The following is a 25665-nucleotide window of genomic DNA, read 5'->3' on the forward strand; positions in this document are numbered from 1 at the left end:
ATTTTTACTGCTTAACCCATTACTTCATATACACGCCTTTTAACGCCTTTTTCACCCCCCCCCCCTTTTTGTTGTCTCAAATGGTGAAAAAATGCATTATTTTGGCCCTTAACACTTGTTTTTGTTTGAGAAATGTTGTTAAAAAAAGTGACCACTTTTTCGGCGCGGCCCCCCAACCAAAAGATACATCAGGGGGTTGCCAGAAGGGGGATGTGCCCCCTTCTGTTTGGGGGGTTTGAAGGGGGGCGGAGTCCCCCTCATCTCCAAGAAAATTTTGGACTTGTGAGAGGCTATAAATGACCCCAGATTGATCATAAGGTAACGTCTAACCAACGCTGAAATGCATTTGACTCTATCTCAATCCATTGAGAAGTTGCAGCACTTTGAAATCAATTATGATGGAAAAAATCAACACAAAATAGTGATTTTTGGCAATTTTGAGATGTCCCCTCGTTGCCATGGTAACAGGAAATTTAAGCCTGAGCATGTTGTTGCAAGGGCAATGGTCCAGTCAACATTTGTGCCAAGTTTGATTAGTGTTGAAGCAGTTTTTATAGTATTATAGCAATTTGAACTTGTAACGGGAGACTTTTCAATGAAAACAGCCATTTTTCACAAAATGCTCATGAAGTAATGGGTTAATGAAAAAAAAAAAAAAAATCTACAAAACAACAATTTTTTCTTCAAATTTATATGACAGGCCATTTTAAACATGGAAAAACGCAATTTAGAGTAATTTCAAGTATTTTCATCATTTTCTGTTAACCCATTACTTCATATACACGCCTTTTAACGCCTTTTTCACCCCCCCCTTTTTGTTGTCTCAAATGGTGAAAAAATGCATTATTTTGGCCCTTAACACTTGTTTTTGTTTGAGAAATGTTGTTAAAAAAAGTGACCACTTTTTCGGCGCGGCCCCCCAACCAAAAGATACATCAGGGGGTTGCCAGAAGGGGGATGTGCCCCCTTCTGTTTGGGGGGTTTGAAGGGGGGCGGAGTCCCCCTCATCGCCAAGAAAATTTTGGACTTGTGAGAGGCTATAAATGAACCCAGATTGATCATAAGGTAACGTCTAACCAACGCTGAAATGCATTTGACTCTATCTCAATCCATTGAGAAGTTGCAGCACTTTGAAATCAATTATGATGGAAAAAATCAATGCAAAATAGTGATTTTTGGCAATTTTGAGATGTCCCCTCGTTGCCATGGTAACAGGAAATTTAAGCCTGAGCATGTTGTTGCAAGGGCAATGGTCCAGTCAACATTTGTGCCAAGTTTGATTAGTGTTGAAGCAGTTTTTATAGTATTATAGCAATTTGAACTTGTAACGGGAGACTTTTCAATGAAAACAGCCATTTTTCACAAAATGCTCATGAAGTAATGGGTTAAACCTGAAAGTAACTTCAATTACCTCTAAAGATCAATAGAATATAAATTTTAGTACAAACTTCTCCTAGAAAAAATAGTAGATTGTACCTGTCTTAACGCATACATGCGATTTATTTCAAATTTGTACTGTCTACTATATCTTAGGCGGACATGTTATGACGTCATCGTAAAAAATCGATTCCGTGAAAGCTGGTAGTAGCTACCAGTGTGTCTAGCAGGTAAGTGTGGGTTAGGCATGAAGATTAAATTAAACGAAATATCGGGGGAAATAAATCTATTCATAATTTTTTAATAAATATGTGCATTATCAAATACTATTGAAAAGTATCATTGTATTTAACCTAAAATGCAATGGTCGCAAATAGGCTCTGTACAAGTACTGTCGTTTAATATTTTTTAAATATTTTAATCCATATACTCAACATTTATCAATTGGTGGTTTTGCCTTCTTGTTTACTGCTAATGACTGCCAAATGTCACTCTCGGATAAAATAATGACTTCATTTTTACATGCATATTTATATGATAATTAAGAACGTAAAAGAAATATTGAAGGAAACTATTTGAAATACACTTCAAATTATTCAGTATTTGTACAAATAATATTTCAAGAGCTCTTTTTCACCGATTGCCGATATATAATACCAAATTAAACCTATTGATAAAGTTAAATGTCTTCTTGACGTACTTTATTAATTTACTAAAAAGGAATTTTATTGTGATCCAGCCATATGCTGTGTAACTAACTATTAAGGAAGGGTCACATATTTTAATTGAAATAAATTTTAAGTAGAGGATATTAAAAAAAAAGTCATTGAGAAGATCAGAATTTTCAAATGAACAGATTAAGAGACTTATAAATGTATAAGGTGTATGTCTTGTTGTTTCATACTGTTTTGGTGACACTTTTGTTTGTGTCCCTTGTTGTTTTCTCGTCTATGGTAAGTTTCTTCCCTTTGCCCCTAGTTTTATTTCGCCCCCTCCCCGAATTTCCTATCCCCTTCCCCTGTGCTCGTTAACTTAGTGGTCCTATTAATCATTCATTTATTAATTTTCTTTGATTTCCTTCTCAAGTACATTTTAGTGATAAGCCTGCCCCTGCTCTCTCTTGCGCCCTCTCCCGTTTTAATTTAGGATCCTCCTGGGCTCCTTGCCAATGGTTCATGTTCCTGGGTCGTGTGGGGTTTGCGTTCATTGAACGCCGCCTTTCCTTGTTCACCTTGTTTATCATATTGTATACATGTATACCGAACCGTAACAAACAGATAATGATTATCAATACAAGGTTCGGCAAGCAAGCAGAAAAAATGTAAAGAAACAGAAAAAACTTATCCACATTCATGTATCCACCCTCTAAAAAACCCCACCAAAAACGCCTGAAACTGCAAAATAGAAACATAAATACACAGGAGTGCCAAAGACGGCTCTGGTAGGTTCAAGTGCTCCCTTTCGCCGGTTTAAACAGAATTGATCACTTAAACATAATAATGTTGAAGTTTTTAATCAACATCCACAGATGTGTACATAATACGGCGGTAATCATGGATCTTTCAATGTGACACATTCGAGGTGCCGTTCAACGGGAACTAGATAACATGGAATTTTTAATGGGTATCAGAGGTTTTGGTGCCTTTTGCGACAGTCGTTCCAACATTTCTCCCATCTGTCTTACATTGTTATGCTATTCAACATCTTAATAACGGTCACTAAATTTCCGCTTGCTGTGTTTTTATCATAAACCCCGTCAAATCTGTGCGACAATGGTATTTTACTGAGGACTGTCTGAAATTCCATTTTATAGTTAGAAATTTTAAGATTTTTTTTCAGAGTTTTAAAGTTATTTTTGGTTGTTTTGAACTTCTTCCCATACACAACCGTCCTCAATTTCTTTTAAAGATAATAAACTAGAAATTGATATGGAGTGTAATATAAATTGAAATTCTTCTTTGCTTCATCATGTATAGTATAATTATAATTCATTAAGATGTACCTACAATTACATTGTATTTTCGTATGTGGGAAATCATGGCAGGGTTATAAAATAAAAAGGTAGTTCAGAAATTTCACCTAATGATCACAGATGTTAAAAAATCCAACTTAATAATATCTAATTTGACAATTTAAACGGACTTAAATGCAGTATGATCTGACATCGGACATCATAAACTATTTAATTTCTAAGTAAGGTTATCATAATTTCCTTTACACATTCTCTTTTTAATGCTGAAATATTTGTGTGTGAATAAAAGAGTTATTCCTGCAATAATTCATATAAATAACATAAACAAATTGTATAATAAAGCTTGGCAAATACAATCGATTGCCACCGATACCTGTGTTACACCATGGATTTTACCAGTGTTTACAAATTTACCATGACACCGCTTTCCAATATGGCCGCTTTCAATAATTTTCAACGATTAAAAAAATTAAAGTGGAATATTTAGACTTCTGTTCGACTTTGAAGTATGATAATTTGGAACCTTGCATAAAAAAACGATTCTCTTTCAGGTAATGTAGACCGTTTCTTTGAAACTTTTCTAGTTTTCGCTCCCAACAACTTCTAATTGGGAAGCGTCCGTGCATAAAAATGCAGTTCGTGGTTGGACTTGGAAAAAGACAGCGCCCGTCCAAAATTATCTCGGTGTCTCTTTGACAAGTCTAATAAGTTGGACTAATACTGAACCTTAATTTAAAGTCTCATCTAAAAGACTGATTGGTAATTTTAGTTTGCCAGCCCAGGAGTCAAACCCACAATGTGGAAATTACAAGTCTCCCGGGCTAACCCATTGAGCTCATACGTGGGCTGGTTAAACATAATTTTAAAAACATTTTAATCAAAAACTCTTTTTTCTAACTCAAAGAATCCTATATAAACCCAAAGTGGTCTAAATACAACTAAGAGCAACAATACTAATTGCCATACCAACGATGTCAGGAAGCCAGTACTTGCATAAACTGACCAATATAAAATTAATCACATTTCTTTTCCTTATTAATCATACTCTCACCCTATTGTCAGAAGCTAATGACTTCTTAATCACCCATCCTTCAAATGGTAATTGTATGACATATATAGAAAAATTTAGCACAGAATGAAATATCTGATAGACAGGATGTAACATGGATGGAATCTTTACTTGGCTCGTCAATATGATTTAAGATACATGTATATAGTTTTACATACTGTCCTTTAATCAAAATAAGTTTTAAGTCATACCCTGTTAAAGAACAACCGTGGTATTCTAAATTTAAGTTTAAAAGTTGTTTTTTTTGCGACCAATCATCAATAATGCTATTTTTACCAAAGCAAGTAGTAAGAAAATGCTGGGATTTGTTGAGTTAATTTCATTAGATTGCTTAAACGTAGACTTAATCATTAAGTCACTTTATTGTTAAGCAGGCTGTCAACCAGGTCTTATCCAAAATAAAGGAGGAATATAGGAATATTTTAGCAGGAAATATAGGAGTTTTTGGACAATTTTGAGGCAAAAAATAGGAGTTTTCAACTTAAATTGTTTAACTTACCAATGCTTATATAAATGTAAATTATTCTTACTTTTACACATGCTGTTTCTACAATAAAACGTCTACCGTATAAGTGAAGGACACCATTCGCAGGCTGTCCAGCACCTTCTGACATAAAATTAGGGCGAATTTTAGGGTAATATTTCAGAAATTTTAGGGCTAAAATTAGGAATGTTAGGGTACATAATAGAAATTTTAGGGCTAAAATTTGCAATTTTATAACTAAATAAACTAAGGTCCCAAAGGACCATGATGAGGGCTAATCTTTGCATATTTGACACAAAAGTAACTCACAAATAATGCTCTAGTTTAGTTGGAGCAAAAATGCTACCAGTGTGGACTCACTGGTCAACTGCCTCCCCTGCGGAAATGGTCATAGTCAAATCATGTTCAAACCATATTTTTTAAACTGGCTGAACATGTCAAAAAGAACATGACTGTGGACTACCTATGTTTTGGGAATGTTATAACCACAAGTGTCTAAAAGGAATTCTTATACAGTGAAATTCTTGCACAATGCAGCTTTTGAATATGGACAAATGAAATTTTTTGTACAAGTAGGAAGTAAAAAGGCATTTGCCTTAATTATTAGTACAGTCATTTGAATAAATGGGAAGCATCTATAATCAACACAAAGAATTGCACATCAAAAAAGTTCATCACACAGACCATTCAATTGCAGTTTATCTAGATCATATAATTGCAAAATATTTGTACATGGAAATTGGAAATGTCAGCTTTATATTACTGAACTGCCAAATTATTTTTGAGTGTGATTAATTACATGAGTCTGCCTTTTCCTAAATTGTACCAGATGAATGAAAGAACAAGAATTGAATGAAATTGATAACTTTGTGGCAAAATAAGCAAACTCTCCTACAAAGACATCGAAAAGGATAAATAAGTATGTGGGAAAGAATAATTTTTCAAAGTCTACGTTAACCCATTCAGTACTTTACAATGTTGTTTTGAAATTATGCAGATTTAAATAAAAGAGTTGTGAGTAAACAAATTGTACATTAATTTTTGACAACTATTTATACATGTTTTTAATTAAGATTGTGTTACAACAGCTTCATAATGATCATTTTTAAATATGATATGATATAAATGGACCACTTCAGAAATTTGGATAAAATGAACAAACATAAAATTCAAGATATCTGGAGTTGGCAAAACAGTGTCAAAATATTCCAGAATAAGTGGACTCTTATGGTTATGATTTGAGTTTCAGGACCATGATATGGTAGTATTTTTGCTGTCAATATGATTATCAACAACTGCTTTGATTATGAAATAGCAATGTTACTGACATAGTCAAAGTAACTTTTAGTTAAAACGAAACCATTTCAATGTCATCAATTTTGAGTTGGTATATCATGGCCAAATCATTTTTGACCATGTTCAAAACATGGTTGACTTAGTTATGTCCATGATTATTTTGACAGGGTTACAAGTTATAAGTATGTTTATAACAAAAGATAAAAAAAATTAGGAATATCAGTGAAAAGATAGGGCATCTTTAGGAATTCCCTTTGAATTTTTCACTTTTTTAGGAATTTTAGCCAACTGAAAAAAATTAGGATTTTTTTAGGAATTTTAGGGACGCAGCGGACAGCCTGCATAAGTGAACCACAGCATCAGCATCCCGGCAGAAAGTTACAGCAATGCATGACCATCATCTGAATGGTCACCTGAAATAAAGTTGACATACTGATGCACTGCTTTTCATGGTGACCATGCAAATGGCTATGTGGAGCACAGCAGCCTTGAGCATAGTAATGTGATGCTGATGCAGGCATACACATTCTCTTACCTGTAAAATACAAAATGCCAAAAGCAGTACCAAAATTTAAATCTCTTTGAATTCCTTGGCAATATATTTTTAAAACTAGAACTCTGCGAGTCGGATGTGTTGCCTTGTGAACAATGTAGTTTAGGAGAAATGGCCAGGACAAAAATGAAATATGAAAAATAACAAAGGGCAATAACTAAAAAAATAATAAGTGCAGAGCGGCAGTTTCTGTACAATGCACTTCTTATCAATAAGATCTATCATTCTATGATGTTTCAAGTCCATAGCTTTCATACTTGAGGAGAAATAACCAGGACAAAAATAAAGTAAGAAAATCAACAAAGGGCAATAACTCAAAAATTTAGAAATGCAGAGTACCGATTCTTGTGCACTGCACTTCTTCTTAATGAGATCTATCATCCTATGAAATTTCAAGTCCATAGCTTTTATACTTGAGGAGAAATGGCCTGGACAAAAAATAAGTATGAAAATTAACAAAGGGCCATAACTCAAAAAATTAGAAATGCAGAGTACCGATTCTTGTGCACTGCACTTCTTCTTAATAAGATCTATCATCCTATGAAGTTTCAAGTCCATAGCTTTTATACTTGAGGAGAAATGGCCCGGACAAAATTAAAGTATGAAAATAAACAAAGGGCAATAATTAAAAAACAAGAGCTGTCGGTAGGACAGCAACGCTCGACTATTCTTAGTGCTTGATAGTAAAAAAAATGCCTGATACAGTTACCTCCTCCTGTTTACAGGTTGGGGTCATGATGGTGAACAAGTGTGCAAAGTTTCAAAGCCATATGTCAATGGACTTTGAAAATATTTGAACTATTACAAAAACTTTAACGTAAATTCTAAGTTGAAAAAGGGGCATAATTCTGTCAAAATGCTTGATAGAGTTACCTCCTCCTGTTTACAGGTTGGGGTCATGATGTTGAACAAGTGTGCAAAGTTTCAAAGCCATATGTCAATGGACTTTGAAAATATTTGAACTATTACAAAAACTTTAACGTAAATTCTAAGTCGAAAAAGGGGCATAATTCTGTCAAAATGCTTGATAGAGTTACCTCCTCCTGTCTACAGGTTGGGGTCATGATGATGAACAAGTGTGCAAAGTTTCAAAGCCATATGTCAATGGACTTTGAAAATATTTGAACTATTACAAAAACTTTAACGTAAATTCTAAGTTGAAAAAGGGGCATAATTCTGTCAAAATGCTTGATAGAGTTACCTCCTCCTGTTTACAGGTTGGGGTCATGATGTTGAACAAGTGTGCAAAGTTTCAAAGCCATATGTCAATGGACTTTGAAAATATTTGAACTATTACAAAAACTTTAACGTAAATTCTAAGTCGAAAAAGGGGCATAATTCTGTCAAAATGCTTGATAGAGTTACCTCCTCCTGTCTACAGGTTGGGGTCATGATGGTGAACAAGTGTGCAAAGTTTCAAAGCCATATGTCAATGGACTTTGAAAATATTTGAACTATTACAAAAACTTTAACATAAGTGGTTACGCCGACGCTGACGCCGACGCTCGGGTGACTGCAATAGCTCTACTTATTCTTATCGAATAGTCGAGCTAATAAGAAATGCACAGTACCAGTTCTTGTGCACTGCACTTCTTCTTAATGAGACCAATCATCCTATGAAGTTTCAAGTCCATGGCTTTTATACATTAGGAGAAATGGCCCGGACAAAAATAAAGTATGAAAATTAACAAAGGGCAATAACTCAAAAATTAGGAAGTGCAGAGTACTGGTTCTTGTGCACTGCACTTCTTCTTAATGAGATCTATCATCCTATGAAGTTTCAAGTCCATAGCTTTTTAAGTTGAAGAGAAATGGCCCGGACAAAATTAAAGTATGAAAATTAACAAGAGCTGTTGGTAGGACAGCAACGCTCGACTATTCTTAGTGCTTGATAGTAAAAAAAAATGCTTGATACAATTACCTCCTGCTGTTTACAGGTTGGGGTAATGATGGTGAACAAGTGTGCAAAGTTTCAAAGCCATATGTCAATGGACTTTGAAAATATTTGAACTATTACAAAAACTTTAACGTAAATTCTAAGTCGAAAAAGGGGCATAATTCTGTCAAAATGCTTGATACAGTTACCTCCTCCTGTTTACAGATTGGGGTCATGATGGTGAACAAGTGTGCAAAGTTTCAAAGCCATATGTCAATGGACTTTGAAAATATTTGAACTATTACAAAAACTTTAACGTAAATTCTAAGTCGAAAAAGGGGCATAATTCTGTCAAAATGCTTGATACAGTTACCTCCTCCTGTTTACAGGTTGGGGTCATGATGGTGAACAAGTGTGCAAAGTTTCAAAGCCATATGTCAATGGACTTTGAAAATATTTGAACTATTACAAAAACTTTAACATAAGTGGTTACGCCGACGCGGACACCAACGCCGACGCCGACGCTCGGGTGACTACAATAGCTCTACTTATTCTTATCGAATAGTCGAGCTAACAAAGGGCAATAACTCAAAAAATAAGAACTACAGAGTACCGGTCCTTGTGCACTGCACTTCGGGTTACTGAAAGAAGCATGCATACCAAGTTTGAAGTCAATCAGACGTTATAGTGACTGAGTTATGCTCCGGACAAGCTTTAGGGGACGCCGACGACGACGCCGACAACGACACAGACGCCGCCGCAAGGCCACACAAAAAATATAGGAAAAATAATCAAAATATAGGAGAATATAGGAAAAATAGGAGGTTTTTTAAAATATAGGATTCCGACCCAAAATATAGGAGTTTTATAGGAATATAGGAATTGGTTGACAGCCTGTGTTAAGTTATTATATTCTTATGCAAATATTATACGTCCTCTGTCTTTGCTTACTTTCATAGAAACATGTTGTAACTATTTTAAGTCCATATTTTTCTAAAATGATCATTTGGTAATCAGCGAGAACTTCTGGATGGGAGTCTTCCTTCCTGATGTAAATTTGAGACATCTAGAAATAAGAGGCTCTATCGCACAAAGTCCTTAACATTTTCAATTTAGTTGTGTCTAGTGACATTTAAGTGTCCCTTTTGAAAGGCTACGACGTTTGAAAGCCTTTGACGCCAAAATAGAGCCACTGGCCAGCAAGCATGTCCATGCTGTCTGTCCCGGATCTATATTGACTGAAGCTCACTTTTTGTATTTTGATATTGAAATCCCTTATACTTCAAATGGATTATTCTAAAGTCACAGCTTGAAAAATTGCATTACAAAAATTCAGCATATTTTTCTCTGACTTAATGGTAATTAAAGCTGCATGCCCAAAGATGAATCAAAATATTTCAAGAAAATTAAACTGTTTGCAATTTTAACATTTAATTTTCTTTGTTCACATTACAATTTTTTTACTTTTCAAAACATTTTCAAAATTTTCATGAAAATCTGGAGGCGTGCTGCTTTAAAAAAAATAAAAATGTACAAACCTTTGAAACTTGACAAGAAAGTCTCTGGAATTCCACTATATGTACCCTGTCTTCCTAGCGTATGGTAGCCACCTATATGTTTGTTATAAGAGTGATTTGTGGTAATATCGTCACCGTTATGTGAACATCTTTGTAGGGCAAGGTCAGGCGGAGATAGAGATCCCGTCTTCGTTGACTCGCCATTCGTTAGAAGCTCATCTGTACTCTTGAGAAAAATGGAAAAAGAAAAGTTTATAAACCTTGCCTTTATTTGAATAAGATGAAGATCAATTTTTTTAAATATTTAGTTCCATTATGTATGTTTAATTCTGAATATAAAAGACACAATAAAAGTAGTGCTACATTTGGGGAGGTGTGTGGCAGTATCAATGACAAAATGTGGGAACAACACGAAGGGGTTTATGAAACCTGAAATTATCAAACAGACAAAAATAAGGTAATAAATGCACCTTTTTTTTATGCATAAACATCTGTGAAAGCTTTCAGGCTAATTATTAGAATTGCCCTGCCCTCTGGCTCAAGCTTTAAATGGCTTCCTGCAGAATGATGTTAATGGACAAAATAAAAAACAACAGTACATTAACCCTCTAAAAGTTGTTACACAGTCCTTCATGACCATTTATATATTAAATTATGCCTAGGTTAGTGCTTAAAAGGTTATGATAGTTGTAGCAATTTTACACAGTCTATAAGAAAGCTCTATTATAATACAGACTACATGCAACATCTTTATATCCTTGTAGTAATTATCATTAGCTACCAACAGGCTTTCTCAAAAACCTACAAAATTGAGCCGCGTCACGACAAAACCAACGTAATGCGTTTGCATCCGCGCAGTCTGATCAGGATCCATGCTGTTTGCTATTAGTTTCTCTATTTGTAAGAGAGTTTGTTAGCGAACAGCATGGATCCTGATCAGACTGCGCGGATGTGCAGGCTGTTCTGGATCCATGCTGGTCGCAAACCCATTATGTTGGTTTTGTTGTGATGCGGCTCAAATTATTATAAGGCTACCAACAGGACTCCTGTCTTTCTACTTTAAAGCAGCCTCCAGCTTTTCTAAAGGTTGAATAATGTTATTTTAAGATAAATCGTTTCATAATAATAATTTTCGAATCAAAAAGATTAAGGTGAAAAACTGAAATTTGGCGATAATGAAATACATAAACAATCAGAAAACTCTTCAATATCTCCAATCTACCAGTCCACATTCTATATCTAAATTACTAAAGCAAACAATTTGTTTCCTGATTTTCTATTTTTAGATACAAACTTTACTGACACATTATATTATAGCTCTCTCGACTTTGTTTTAATGAAGCTTAATAGCAGTGATACGATACACTTTTCCAAATAAAATTAACTGAAATACTTAGTTAGAAACAACACAGAATTTTTTTTCTAACACAGAAAATAAAAGCTGAAGGCTGCTTTAAAAACTGCGAAACAATTTGTGTAAATTATTATTCCAGTAGCCTCTTTACTTAAAATTTCAATAATGGCTGTTTCAGCGGCAATTATAATTTCCTCTTCCATCCTATAATCATTAACAATTAATTTTTCACATTCCATAGCTCTTAAGGTAGCGCTGGGGTGCTGATATTAACAAACAGGCCTGCTAGTTGGAATTTGGTAAACAATATTTTTAGAGTCAAGTAGTGTGATTCATATTAAGATTTTTTTGGCAGATACATCTGGACAACTGTGATTACTGGTATATTGATGTAGATAATCCACAAACAATTCCTTTCAACATAATTTGTAATGTGGCATGAACATATTAAACCAGCTACTATATAAAATAGCCAGTGAATAACCAAGAATACTGTTACTTATACTGTTTAGATTTTCCTACACTTTAACTACTTTTTACTCTTTTACTACTCGATTTTAAACTCATTACACCTGGACTGCATGGAGCAGTAACCTCTAGATGCTTGCAGAAATCATGATCACAAAATAGACAACATACCGTTTTGTTTTTTTTGCCAATTATTACATTTTCATTCATTATCATATATAAATTGCTGTGATTAAAGACGAATAATATCGACATTTTAAAGTTCATTTTGTTGAGTAAAAAGGCAAGATTTTAGCATTTAATCATTCAAGCACCTTGTGCAGTATATACCTGAATACGGTATTTAGTGTTGTGCTCCAATCTCACTCACTTAATATCTAATTAAATATTCTTATAACAAGAGCTGTCGGTAGGACAGCACGCTCGACTATTCTAAGTGCTTGATAGTAAAAGAGCTTTGATAATGTTAAATTTTTTAAGTTCACAAAAGGGCTAAATTTTTTTTATAAATTCATGTTATAGGCCTTAGAGAGAGTTTAATTATACAGTATTGGCTTAAATTTTCGGAAGGTAATGTCACAAGGGTGTTTTATTGAGTATAATAATACTAATTACCTATGAATACATAAATTTGACAGAAAAGGTACAATTTACGCTTGTTATTAATATGTTTTATCAAGTAAATTACTGCTTTATTATTATGAATGCATTAAATTGTCCCAAAAAAGGCACAAACCCTTCAGTAGTTATTGAGATAACAGCTTACAAGCAAAACTTTACCATGAATTTCTAAGTTGAAAAAGGGGAGAAAAATCAGCCTAAATGCAAGATAGAATTATGGAGCTTTGTCAGTGACCTACAATTATGACCCTAAATGCATATGTGAAGTTTTAAATAAATATCTTTAATAGTTATTGAGATATGTAAAACGTGTATGTAAACATTAACCAAGAGACTAAGTAGAAAAGGGGATATGAATCAGCCTTAATGCAAGATAGAGTTATGGAACTTGGTCAGTGACATACAATTATGACCCTCCAATTATGACCCTAAGTGCATGTGTAAAGTTTCAAGTAAATATCTTTGAATACCTTTAACCTTTAACCACAATTTCTAAGTTTCAAAGGGGCAAAATAATTCTGCAAATATTGCAGGCAAAGTTATGCAATTTTGCAAACTGATGTACATTGTTACTATCAAAAAGCATTTTAAATTTCAATTGAATATCTCAAGCAATAATTGAGATATTTGACTTTACAAAAAAAACTTTAACCAAAATTTCTAAGTTCCAAAGAGGCATAATTCTGTCAATATTGTAGGCAGAGTTATCCAACTTGTCAATCTGATGTACCTTGTTACTGTAAATAAGTATTGTAAGTTTCAATTGAATATCTCAAGCAATAATTGAGATATTTGACTTTACAAAAAACTTTAACCAAAATTTCTAAGTTAAAAAGGGGCATAATTCTGTCAATATTGTAGGCAGAGTTATCCAACTTGTCAATCTGATGTACATTGTTACTATAAATAAGTATTGTAAGTTTCAATTGAATATCTCAAGCAATAATTGAGATATTTGACTTTACAAAAAACTTTAACCAAAAATTTCTAAGTTAAAAAGGGGCATAATTCTGTCAATATTGTAGGCAGAGTTATCCAACTTGTCAATCTGATGTACCTTGTTACTATAAATAAGTATTGTAAGTTTCAATTGAATATCTCAAGTAATAAATGAGATATTTGACTTTACAAAAAACTTTAACCAACGCAGACGCCGACGCGGACGCTGACGCGGACGCCGACGCCGGGGCGACTACAATAGCTCTCATATTCTTCGAATAGTCGAGCTAAAAATTGTAAACAGTAAAATAATATTGTTTCCATAATTCTATGGTCGATTCTCAAAAGACTTAATTGTAACATGAAATGTCTCTGTTTATTTAAAACACATGAATATTGTATATAAACAGAATTAAACATTGCAGAATGAAATGTTACCGTTCAACAATGATTTCCTGCATGTATAGTTCTCTTTTAAGGCAATATACCACCTTATTTCTTTCATACAAGCATTTTGAATGGTTCATTTTTTAAAATTGAACAATTTTTGCAGCAAATATATAGTATATAAAATTTATACACTTTAAATTTAGCTTGTGTTTTGTTTTATTAATTTCATTACTTACCTCTTGGTCACTTTCATGTATTGTGTCTTCTTTTGATATGGCTGGAAATAGACAAAAAACACAACAATTTAGAATAAATTTCAATGGCATTAATCTATTTTATGGCAACCAACCAGTGCATATCACTATGAACAAATATATGTTCAATTAGTTATACCTTAACAGCACACAATGTAGCGTGTACATAAATACAAGACATTCATTTATAGCCATTTAATGACCAAATCTTACTCCATAACCAGACAATAATTAATGATTAATCAAAGAACCAGTCTGTCTAATAATTAATTTTCATCATTTGGACGAAGTTTTAGACATTTTTCTTTTTGGTTAGAAGACCTTGAAATAAGGGGATAGATTTTCTTTTATTTCATTACTTCAAAGTTTGATATTTTGATTGGGTTTACATTGTACCATCACAGTATAAGTCATATGGTGTTTTTGAAGCTTTACTGGTGGATGAAGACCTCATATGCATCATATTTCAGGCACAAACGGCCACCTTAGTTAAAGCCACCTGCATAAGCTAGCTGGATATGAACAGATCATTATAATCATGAAGACTATAAGATCTACAAGTGGAAGAAGTGATCCTCTGGTCTCTACAGTGCATTATTTCAGACTAAAGGTGTCATAATTTAACATAATTCCACCTTAGAGGGTTGTGCCAGCTAGCTCACAGCTTCCTCAAAATTAATGAAAGAATGTAAACTGACCAAAGTAATATAGAATTATAAGTCATAGCTTGTTTCTTTAGTTTTATGGCCCACCAGCACAATTTATAATAAGGTCATAAGGCGCTGAAACATGAAAGATGATTTTGGTTTACCTCAGGTGTTGCAAACTTTAAGCAACACTAGCAGTGAAAACGAGCTCATCTGCTAGAGCTAAAAGATGCATAATACACCAGTCATTCAGACTCATCTAGTCGCCTCTTATAATCACACAGGGATAACAACAGTGGCTGCAATTCTGATGCCTCAACCCTTAAAGGCAGGCAGGCTCAATCACAAGGGATAAGAGTTCATATAGCAATTAAGGGTCAAGACTGACATATTCCAAATGTCAGACACACATGATCTGTAGTCACTTAAGGCAATTAAGCAAAGCCCCAAAGAGTTGGAAAAATCCATATATAGTAGAACTGTATATAAATTCATTTACTTTTAAAAGACATCAGATAATAATGGTTCACAAACATATTAATTATGATAACTAAATCTCCATTCCGTATACATGTAAAGTAATAAAATTCCAGCACTTGGCATAAATTATTCAATATTCATTACAAAACGGTGAAAGAATAACCAAGGCAGGCAACTCTAACCAGCTAATATGGCATTTCAGACAAAACTGAGCGTACTTGATTTCTGCAAAATGTCAGACAAATTACTTCTACATAATTAATTATGATGACCTCTAAACAGTAACAATATCATCTGACTCGTAACCTACATCATATTACATTTATGTTAAAAAATCTCAATCATTATATATTCATATATGCATGTAGTTCAAAATTTGATATAAAAAAATCTATAAGCTACAAAAATGGCCAAATTTTCTTCCACCCTTCTATGTTAACACAATTTACTGGTGATCTTAATTTGGGCTATCAAGAGGTAAAATTTAAGTTTGCCAGCCAAAAGTTAATGTGCGGATCTGGCTCCTGGCTCTGTACTCACTGGTGGCAAAGGATCATTATTTTGGGTTCCAGAGCAATTATCTTGATAAAACATCAGAATATCAAGGTTTTGTTGTGTTGAAAATTAGCATTCCAGTTGTTCCTGTTTTTTATTTAATTTTTTTTTTGGGGGGTGGGGGGGGGGTTTATGTCACACCAGTATAGGTCATATGACAACTTATCATGTTGACGCCCTTCCCTGTCTTATTTCAGACACAAATGGGCACCCGAGTAGATTATTAATATTAGATAATTTCAAATAATATTTTCATTTTAAGCAATAATTTCAGTTAAAACTCAAAAACGCAAAACCAATAAATAATGAAGTGGGTCAGTCTGGAATATTCAGCTGCTATGCTTGTTAAATTGGCGTTAAATCCTATGAATTTTGAATTTCTAATCAACTTATTACCAGTGATATCTCATCAATATTGCAATGGTTGCAACTCAGAGAAACTGCATGTACTACATTTAATCCTAACACAAATTGTTATACAGATATCAATGATCTTTTTTGTGCGTTTATACTTAATAATATGCTTAAAATAATAGTTCAAAACTTGAAATGCTTCCATAGCATATCAAACATTCCACTGTTTTGTCAGAATTACAAGGTTTTGTTTGGTTTTACAGAGCACATACACAATTTGAGGTGCCTATAAATATAGCAGTTTTACTTTAAAGTTACAAATGACAGATTCAAAATATGCTAAATATTTTTAAATAAGGGGCATAACTCTGCAAGTCTCCAATAAATTTGTGATACAATTTAGCAAGACAGCATAAAGTCATATGATGACAGACATTCTTATTAAATAACATGACCCTTATCAAAGTGTTATACTTTTGTAGTGTATAGCATACAACACAGTCTAAGGTCTAAAAATGTTTATTTGAATTTAATGAGGGGCCATAACTCTTATGGCTTTAATAAATTTTTGTCAAAATACTCAGCAGTTTTTAAGTCCATAAGGCACACAACTATTCTGTGACATTTGCATGATTCTTAGAGTTTTAAATACACATTTCCAACATTCATGACACACAGTGCCTTTCAGGCTTTCCCAGGAGACAATGTGAAATACTTGGGGTCCGTCTCTCTCAGAATGCCATTATATTATGAGAAACAAGCAAGCACAATTTAAGGGGAAGTGCCTTCTACAAGCTTCATAACATATGAGCCGCGTCATGACAAAACCAACATAGTGCGTTTGCTACCAGCATGGATCCAAACGCCTGCGCATCCGCGCAGTCTGATCAGGATCCATGCTGTTCGCTTACAAACCCTATAACAAGTGGAGAAACTGATAGCGAACAGCATGGATCCTGATCAGACTGCGCGCAATTGCGCAGGCTGGTCTGGATCCATGCTGGTCGCAAGCGCACTATGTTGGTTTTGTCATGACACGGCTCATATATCATGGTTTCAAAGAACTTAATAATTAAATTAAAGGGACTGAGACTGTAGGTCAGAGAGGCAAATACCATCGTAAGTGACACAAACCCCCGAGTAGATCTCCTGGCTACAGACACCCAATTATACATGAAATTTTATGATAAATGTTTGGATAAAAATATCACAAAGCATTTCACATTCAGTTACCATGCATACAGTTAAAGCAAAAATATGAGATATTTTTAATATTAAAAATTCTAGTACATTTTTAAGTACCGTACAATTTTTTTTACTGGTATCTATTTTAATTTCTATATTACATGTACATGTATTTTAATTTAAATGAATTTGTTACTTCATATCCCTTCACATTACCTTTTCTATGTATTGATTGAAATTTCTACCTTCAATGCCAACAATACAATGTTACAAATATCATAATAACATCCGAGAATCATTACATCGTAACTGGGAACAAATTTTCAAAACGTAATTAATATGCTTGATTAAATCGTACAAATTAATAATCTCTGCCTTTCTCAAACACAATTAATCCATATGAAAACACAAGTTACGTTTAATAACCCCTCTTTTATCTCAAATAATTACTTTTTCCGGAAAAAACATTTCAAGAGAATTTGCCATTCCTATTAAATGAAATTGTTAACCATCAAGTTTAAGGTGCTCCAGTCATCAAGCATGCAGTGTCATACTTCAAATCATAGGGGGGCTTATAATGTGGACAACTGATCAAGGTCACTTGCCCTTTCCCTGCTTAGCTACCATGTCAGTGATTTAAGCTACCTTGTCAGTGATCTAAGCTACCTTGTCAGTGATCAGTATGCTACCTTGTCAGTGATCTAAGCTACCTTGTCAGTGATCTAAGCTACCTTGTCAGTGATCAGTATGCTACCTTGTCAGTGATCAGTATGCTTCCTTGTCAGTGATTAGTATGCTATCTTGTCAGTGATCTAAGCTACCTTGTCAGTGATCTAAGCTACCTTGTCAGTGATCTAAGCTACCTCTTCAGTGATCTAAGCTACCTCGTCAGTGATCTAAGCTTCCTTGTCAGTGATCTATGTGTCTTTGTCAGTGATCTAAGCTTAATTGTCAGTGATCTAAGCTACCTTGTCAGTGATCTAAGCTACCTTGTCAGTGATCTAAGCTACCATGTCAATGGTCTTTGCTTCCTTGTCAGTGATCTAAGCTACCTTGTCAGTGATCTAAGCTACCTTGTCAGTGATCTACTACCTTGTCAGTGATCTAAGCTACCTTGTCAGTGATCTAAGCTACATTGTCAGTGATTTAAACAACCTTGTCAGTGTTCTTAAATTATTGTCAATGATCTAAACTTCTTCGTCAGTGAATTAAGCTCCCTGACATCAGTGATTTGTCAGTGAATTTAGCTCCTTTATGTCAGTGATTTGTCAGTCAATTAAGCTCCCTTACAACAGAGATTTGTCAGTCAAATTAGCTCTCCAACGTCAGTGATGGTAGAAAAATTTGTTCCCCTTACGTCAATGAATTTATGTCCATTATGTCAGTGAATTAAGCTCCCTTATGTTAGTGAATTTATGTCCCTTCCGTCAGTGAATTTAGCTCCCTTACGTCGGTGAATTTAGCTCCTTTACTTCAGTGAATTTATGTCCCTAACGTCAGTTCATTATGTCCCTTAAAACACTAAATTTATGTTCCTTATGTCAGTGAATTTAGCTCCCTTACATCAGTGAATTTAACTCCCTTATGTCGGTGAATTTAGGTCCATTACGTCTGTAAATTTAGCTCCCATATGTCAGTGAATTTAGCTCCTTTACGTCAGTGAATTTAGCTCCTTTACATCAATGAATTTAGTTCCCTTATGTCAGTGAATTTATGTCCCTTATGTCAGTGAATTTAGCTCCCTTACGTCAGTGAATTTAGCTTTCTTATTTCAGTTAATTTAGCTCCTTTACGTCAGTGGATTTAGCTCCTTTCTGTCAGTGAATTTAGCTCCTTTACGTCAGTGAATTTATGTCCCTTACTTCAGTGAATTTAGCTCCTTTATGTCAGTGAATTTAGCTCCTTTATGTCAGTGAATTTAGCTCCCTTATGTCAGTGAATTTAGCTCCCTTATGTCAGTGAATTTAGCTCCCTTACGTCAGTGAATTTAGCTCCTTTATGTTGGTGAATTTAGCTCCCTTATGTCAGTGAATTTAGCGCCCTCACGTCAGTGAATTTAGCTCCTTCAATATGTCAGTGAATTTAGCTCCCTTATGTCAGTGAATTTAGCTCCTTTATGTCAGTGAATTTTGCTCCCTTATGTCAGTGAATTTAGCTCCTTTACGTCAGTGAATTTAGCTCCCTTATGTCAGTGAATTTAGCTCCTTATGTCAGTGAATTTAGCTCCCTTAGGTCAGTGAATTTAGTTCCTTTATGTCAGTGAATTTAGCTCCTTTATGTCAGTGAATTTAGCTCCCTTATGTCAGTGAATTTAGCTCCTTTATGTCAGTGAATTTAGCTCCTTTACGTCAGTGAATTTAGCTCCCTTACGTCAGTGAATTTAGCTCCTTTATGTCAGTGAATTTATGTCCCTTACTTCAGTGAATTTAGCTCCTTTATGTCAGTGAATTTAACTCCTTTACGTCAGTGAATTTAGCTCCTTTATGTCAGTGAATTTAGCTCCTTTATGGCAGTGAATTTAGCTCCTTTATGTCAGTGAATTTAGCTCCTTTACGTCAGTGAATTTAGCTCCCTTATGTCATGAATTTAGCTCCTTTACGTCAGTGAATTTAGCTCCCCAACGTCAGTGAATTTAGCTCCCTTACGTCAGTGAATTTAGCTCCCTTATGTCAGTGAATTTAGCTCCCTTATGTCAGTGAATTTAGCTCCTTTATGTCAGTGAATTTAGCTCCTTTATGTCAGTGAATTTAGCTCCTTTATGTCAGTGAATTTAGCTCCCTTATGTCAGTGAATTTAGCTCCTTTATGTCAGTGAATTTAGCTCCCTTATGTCAGTGAATTTAGCTCCCTTACGTCAGTGAATTTAGCTCCGTTATGTCAGTGAATTTAGCTCCTTTATGTCAGTGAATTTAGCTCCTTTATGTCAGTGAATTTAGCTCCTTTATGTCAGTGAATTTAGCTCCTTTATGTCAGTGAATTTAGCTCCTTTACGTCAGTGAATTTAGCTCCCTTACGTCAGTGAATTTAGCTCCCTTATGTCAGTGAATTTAGCTCCTTTATGTCAGTGAATTTAGCTCCTTTATGTCAGTGAATATAGCTCCTTTACTTCAGTGAATTTAGCTCCTTTATGTCAGTGAATTTAGCTCCTTTATGTCAGTGAATTTAGCTCCTTTACGTCAGTGAATTTAGCTCCCTTACGTCAGTGAATTTAGCTCCTTTACGTCAGTGAATTTATGTCCCTTACTTCAGTGAATTTAGCTCCTTTATGTCAGTGAATTAGCTCCTTTATGTCAGTGAATTTAGCTCCCTTATGTCAGTGAATTTAGCTCCCTTATGTCAGTGAATTTAGCTCCTTTACTTCAGTGAATTTAGCTCCTTTATGTCAGTGAATTTAGCTCCCTTATGTCAGTGAATTTAGCTCCTTTATGTCAGTGAATTTAGCTCCCTTATGTCAGTGAATTTAGCTCCCTTATGTCAGTGAATTTAGCTCCCTTATGTCAGTGAATTTAGCTCCCTTATGTCAGTGAATTTAGCTCCCTTACGTCAGTGAATTTAGCTTTCTTATTTCAGTTAATTTAGCTCCCTTATGTCAATGAATTTAGCTCCTTTATGTCAGTGAATTTAGCTCTCTTATGTCAGTGAATTTAGCTCCTTTATGTCAGTGAATTTAGCTCCTTTACGTCAGTGAATTTAGCTCCCCAACGTCAGTGAATTTAGCTCCCTTATGTCAGTGAATTTAGCTCCCTAATTTGTCAGTGATCTTTGAAAATCTCAAGTTATAATGGATGTATTACCTTAGCCTGTATTACTCCGCAAAATTTCTCACAACAACATAATGATTCCATTATACAAAAAAATACTTGTTTTATTGCAGTGTTTAAAGCTCTCAGACAATTATATCCAGTAATAACACAGGCTTGTGATCAACTGAAGAAACCGGTTGGCAGTTTATATACAGAGAGGGGAAACAACTTAAAACCTGACATACATCAACAGCTGCTGTATAGCCCTTAAAACAGGAGCAGATAACTCTAAATTTAGTTATAAATATAAAAAACTTAACTCTTCCAATGAGATTTTGATTTAAGTTGTACTTACAAAGTCTTAATCTTCAAGTATCATCAGTTAATCCTTAAAGTGTTTTTATTCACTTTTCTAATGACAAAATCCTAAATTTCACAAATTCTCTTATTTTAAGCATTATGCATGGTATTCTAAATTGTAATGAGATTTCCTCATGTGAAAATAAGCTCTTATAATATTTTGAAGAGAAACATATTTGTGCAGTTATGCCTGAAAATTTCAAGTTTTTTAAGGTTACCGGACACCCTGTATGTAAATATAATATATACCCACAGCACAGTTATAAGAGATACGCATGAATTATGATGACATTATAGTGTTCAACATCATTTGCTGACCAATGAAATCACTCCAATTTTCAAAAATGTATGCACTTTTTTATAATCATATAGACAGGCAAATTTTGTCGCTTATTTCTTAAGTCAAACACTTAATTATTAAGAGTTTGGAATGAATATACAAATTGCAGCTTAAGAACTACAGATCTTGGTCAGTTATGACCTACAATTTTGTTCCCAAAGACTATAATGTGTGATGTTTCAAGTTAAAATATATACAGTCGGCATCGTACTTGCGTCCACCTTTATTAAGCGACTTTTTTATTAAGCGGCCGCATAAAATCCCTCCCGATGATTTTTACTATTTAATTTAATTCCATTAAACGACTATTCTATATCGCGGCCAACGGCCACTGAATGTCGGCCCAAATGTACAAAATTAAGTGTTAAAGTATCTATTAAACGGCCGTGACAAACAATCGTCCCTGCGGGCATTCTGACCTGTGTAATTAGCGAGTAGGTTAGATGTGTACAAGCAAACAAACAAATATTTTTCATGGTCAATGGTCACAAATAATTGTCGTTTAAAAACGAAATGAATAACAATTGCAATCGTTTCAAAATCGGATTTTCCGATCGTATTATTTATGTGACATATTTTTGTCAGAGCAATAACGTATCACAGCACCGCATTTGCATAGTTTTGTCATGTAATCAGAGTGACTTCCCTTATCGAAAATGACGTCGGATCGAGCGAAAAAAAGACAGACAACTAATAAGACCGGATAAATTGTATGAGGAAATCGTGCATGGAATTGAGTCTGAGTAAATAGCAAATGTCATCGATTGTAGTCGAAATAAAATCGTGAAACGTAGTGGATTAAACATTACAGAACCGAGCCTTTCATTGCTGATGGTGTAGGTACTCATCTGATGCTTTAATAAAATACATGTAGTACCTCATTAAATATGACCCTTCGACAAAAAAAGACAAAAAAAATCCTAGATCTCTAAAAATCTTATTGAACTTGAAATCGGGTAGTGTGTGAAAAACTAATTTTTGAAAAAATCAAGAAGTTTAAAACTCATTGCATAAAAAAATATCTGGAGCTGTAGCTGATGATTCTAAAGTATGTTCAGCAGGAGATGTGTATGAACATATTAAAAATATAAGACAATATGCTTTGTTTCATGGTCAAAATGGCCTGTTGACAGTATTATGAGCGTAATTATAAAACTGTAATACATATAGTTTCTGTTTTTATAAAAAAGATGTTATTATATCTATGACTATAAAAAAGTCTCGATTTTCCAGAATTCTATTGAGAGACCACTTTATTAAGAGACCGCTTTTTGGCAGTCCCTTGAGTGGTCTCTTAATACAATGTCGACTGTATTCAGAAAGCTGAAGATGGGTATATATGAAGAAAAGTCTTTGCTTCATTCTTTTTTTTTCTTTGCTATAGCTATTTCTATCCATATTCTTAGCAACTTTTGGTAATAGATGGGTATGTAGTTAAACACAACACAAGTTAACCAACTGTTGTTCTGTCAATGCTCACCAACAAAAAGGTAAGTATGCAATACCTGCTCACAATATTTTGAAGAAGTGAAGGGTCGTCCCAGGCAGAGTGGTTAATGCCGTTGACTTTTAACCAATTGCCTTTCACCGATGTAGGTTTCAGCTTATGGATTTACATTATACAGTGGTTCTATTTAATAAAGTTTGAGTCTGAAATAATGCAAAGAGGGCCATCCGAGGTGACTTCCTGACGGTCAGTGAAACTGGAAAGTCCCTATATGACCTACACTGTGTTGGTGCATTTTAACATAAAACCTCACCAAAATTGTTTTATACAGGTTGGCAAACATGCATGACATTTTTGTCTTATTCCTATATTAAGTCCTTGAGTGGGTGACTGTTAAAATTTTCTATCAAGGGATATCCAACTACCTTAAACCAGTGCCAAATGTTATCAACTGTCTTTCAACACTGTAGCATGTTCAAATGGAAATAAATTATGAAAACATTTGGAAACAAAGGTATGGGGTTCCCACTGGGTGGCGAGGGTACAATAAGAAGTCAACACTGACTTAATGAAGGCGAGACTCGGTTATTGATGGCTAGACACCACTATCAGGAACATTTGGAATTTTTGTCAAATCAAATAAAGATTGGGCAACATCAACAGATTAGTAGGTTTTTTGACTGTGTAAACTTTATTTATCTGATATCAAGGCAAGTGCATGCAAATATTTTTATGAAAAGTAAATCTTTGACTTTCAATTAGGTCTATTAAGTATGAGTCTGAAAAAGTATGCATGACTCCAATAGCTTAATTAATCTCTCTATTTTTTTTAAGTTTAAAGTTATAAATTTGTCCTGTCAAAGCAGCTATTTTTAGTAACATCAATTACAGAAACATAGCATTTCTAATAACAGTTTTACTGCATCATTAGTGTTTATTAAACAATCAAGCATTCAGTCTGTAGCCACATTTCCAAGAACATTTAACTGCCTCATTAGTATATTTTAAGTCAATTCAAAAAGTCCACAACATTTCCAATCAATTTTATGACATATAAATGACAAGTGTCCTTGATGTTTCAAACTGTTGAACAAATTAAAATTTACTAATTTTTGTATGTATTCAATAAACAAATATAATACAAAATGTTCATGACATTTTCAATAACTTTAAATTTTCTGAAATACAAATTTACTATGCCATTGATATTTCCAACAAATACATATTAACTGTGTCCTTGACATTTCCAATCAATGCAAATTAATTGTGTCCTTGACATTTCCAACAAAAATAATTTTACTGCACCTTGACATTTCCAATAAATGCAAATTTACTGTGCCCTTGACATTTCCAACAAATAAAAAAATACTGTGCCCTTGACATTTCCAACAAATACAAATTTACTGTGTCCTTGACATTTCCAACAAATATAAATTTACTGTGTCCTTGACATTTCCAACAAATACAAATTTACTGCACCTTGACATTTCCAACAAATACAAATTTACTGTGTCCTTGACATTTCCAACAAATATAAATTTACTGTGTCCTTGACATTTCCAACAAATACAAATTTACTGTGTCCTTGACATTTCCAACAAATACAAATTTACTGTGTCCTTGACATTTCCAACAACTGAAAATTTACTGTGTCCTTGACATTTCCAACACATATAAATTAACTGTGTACTTGACATTTCCAACAACTGAAAATTTACTGTGTCAACATTTCAATGAATGCTAATTAACTGTGTCCTTGACATTTCCAACAAATATAATTTTACTGTGTCCTTGATATATTTCCAGCAAACCTTCATAAAATGATAAATTAGTTTTAACCAACTAATGTGCAAGGCTATTTTCTAAATTTGAACAAATATGCATCATCATCTTGTATACATATAAAAAGCTTTTTTTGCATCAAAACTTTCATCTATATGAAAGACAGAGTATAAATTTACATATCCAAGACCAACATTTTATTCCAAGACCAACATATTAGAATATGTAATTTAAAGATAACACAGTCTCTTTGAGACTGTAGCATTTGCTTTTATTGACAATCAATGCTTTACATCAAAGGGGAATGGAATAAATCTAAGTAAGTGTATGATAAAGGTTTTTGTTTATTATCAAGAGGTGGTCCAATATTTGGAAATTTGACAACACTTCTGGTAAAAATATTATCTAGACTATTAATCTGGTCAAACGTTCATCTTGTCTAACATCTTGATAGAAATCTCGAGACAAGACACTCAATGAATAACAATAATATTTATCTTTATTAAGTATTAATTATACAACACATCATTGAGCTTTAAAGCCTAGGGTATCAGACCCCCAATATCATCAATAATCTCTCCCCCTGTCCCCCCCTGAATGCCA

The 25665-nt window shown here is 34.0% G+C and overlaps 1 protein-coding gene across 1 annotated transcript in view; it reads right to left on the minus strand.

Annotated features, from left to right (window-relative positions):
- LOC132748975 (cyclin-dependent kinase 14-like) overlaps positions 1-17865 on the minus strand; it is a 54203-nt gene extending 36338 nt beyond the window's left edge. Inside the window, exons 1-3 of the mRNA XM_060738639.1 lie at positions 17608-17865; positions 14153-14193; positions 10166-10370 (exon numbers count right to left, since the gene is read on the minus strand). The gene's annotated coding sequence lies outside the window, so the exon portion shown is untranslated. The remainder of the gene's footprint in view (positions 1-10165; positions 10371-14152; positions 14194-17607) is intronic.
- Positions 17866-25665: the final 7800 nt, after the last annotated feature.

This window comes from Ruditapes philippinarum, unplaced genomic scaffold, assembly GCF_026571515.1.
Source record: "Ruditapes philippinarum isolate M1 unplaced genomic scaffold, ASM2657151v2 ctg3281_1_1_1_1, whole genome shotgun sequence".
Classification (NCBI taxonomy): domain Eukaryota; kingdom Metazoa; phylum Mollusca; class Bivalvia; order Venerida; family Veneridae; genus Ruditapes; species Ruditapes philippinarum.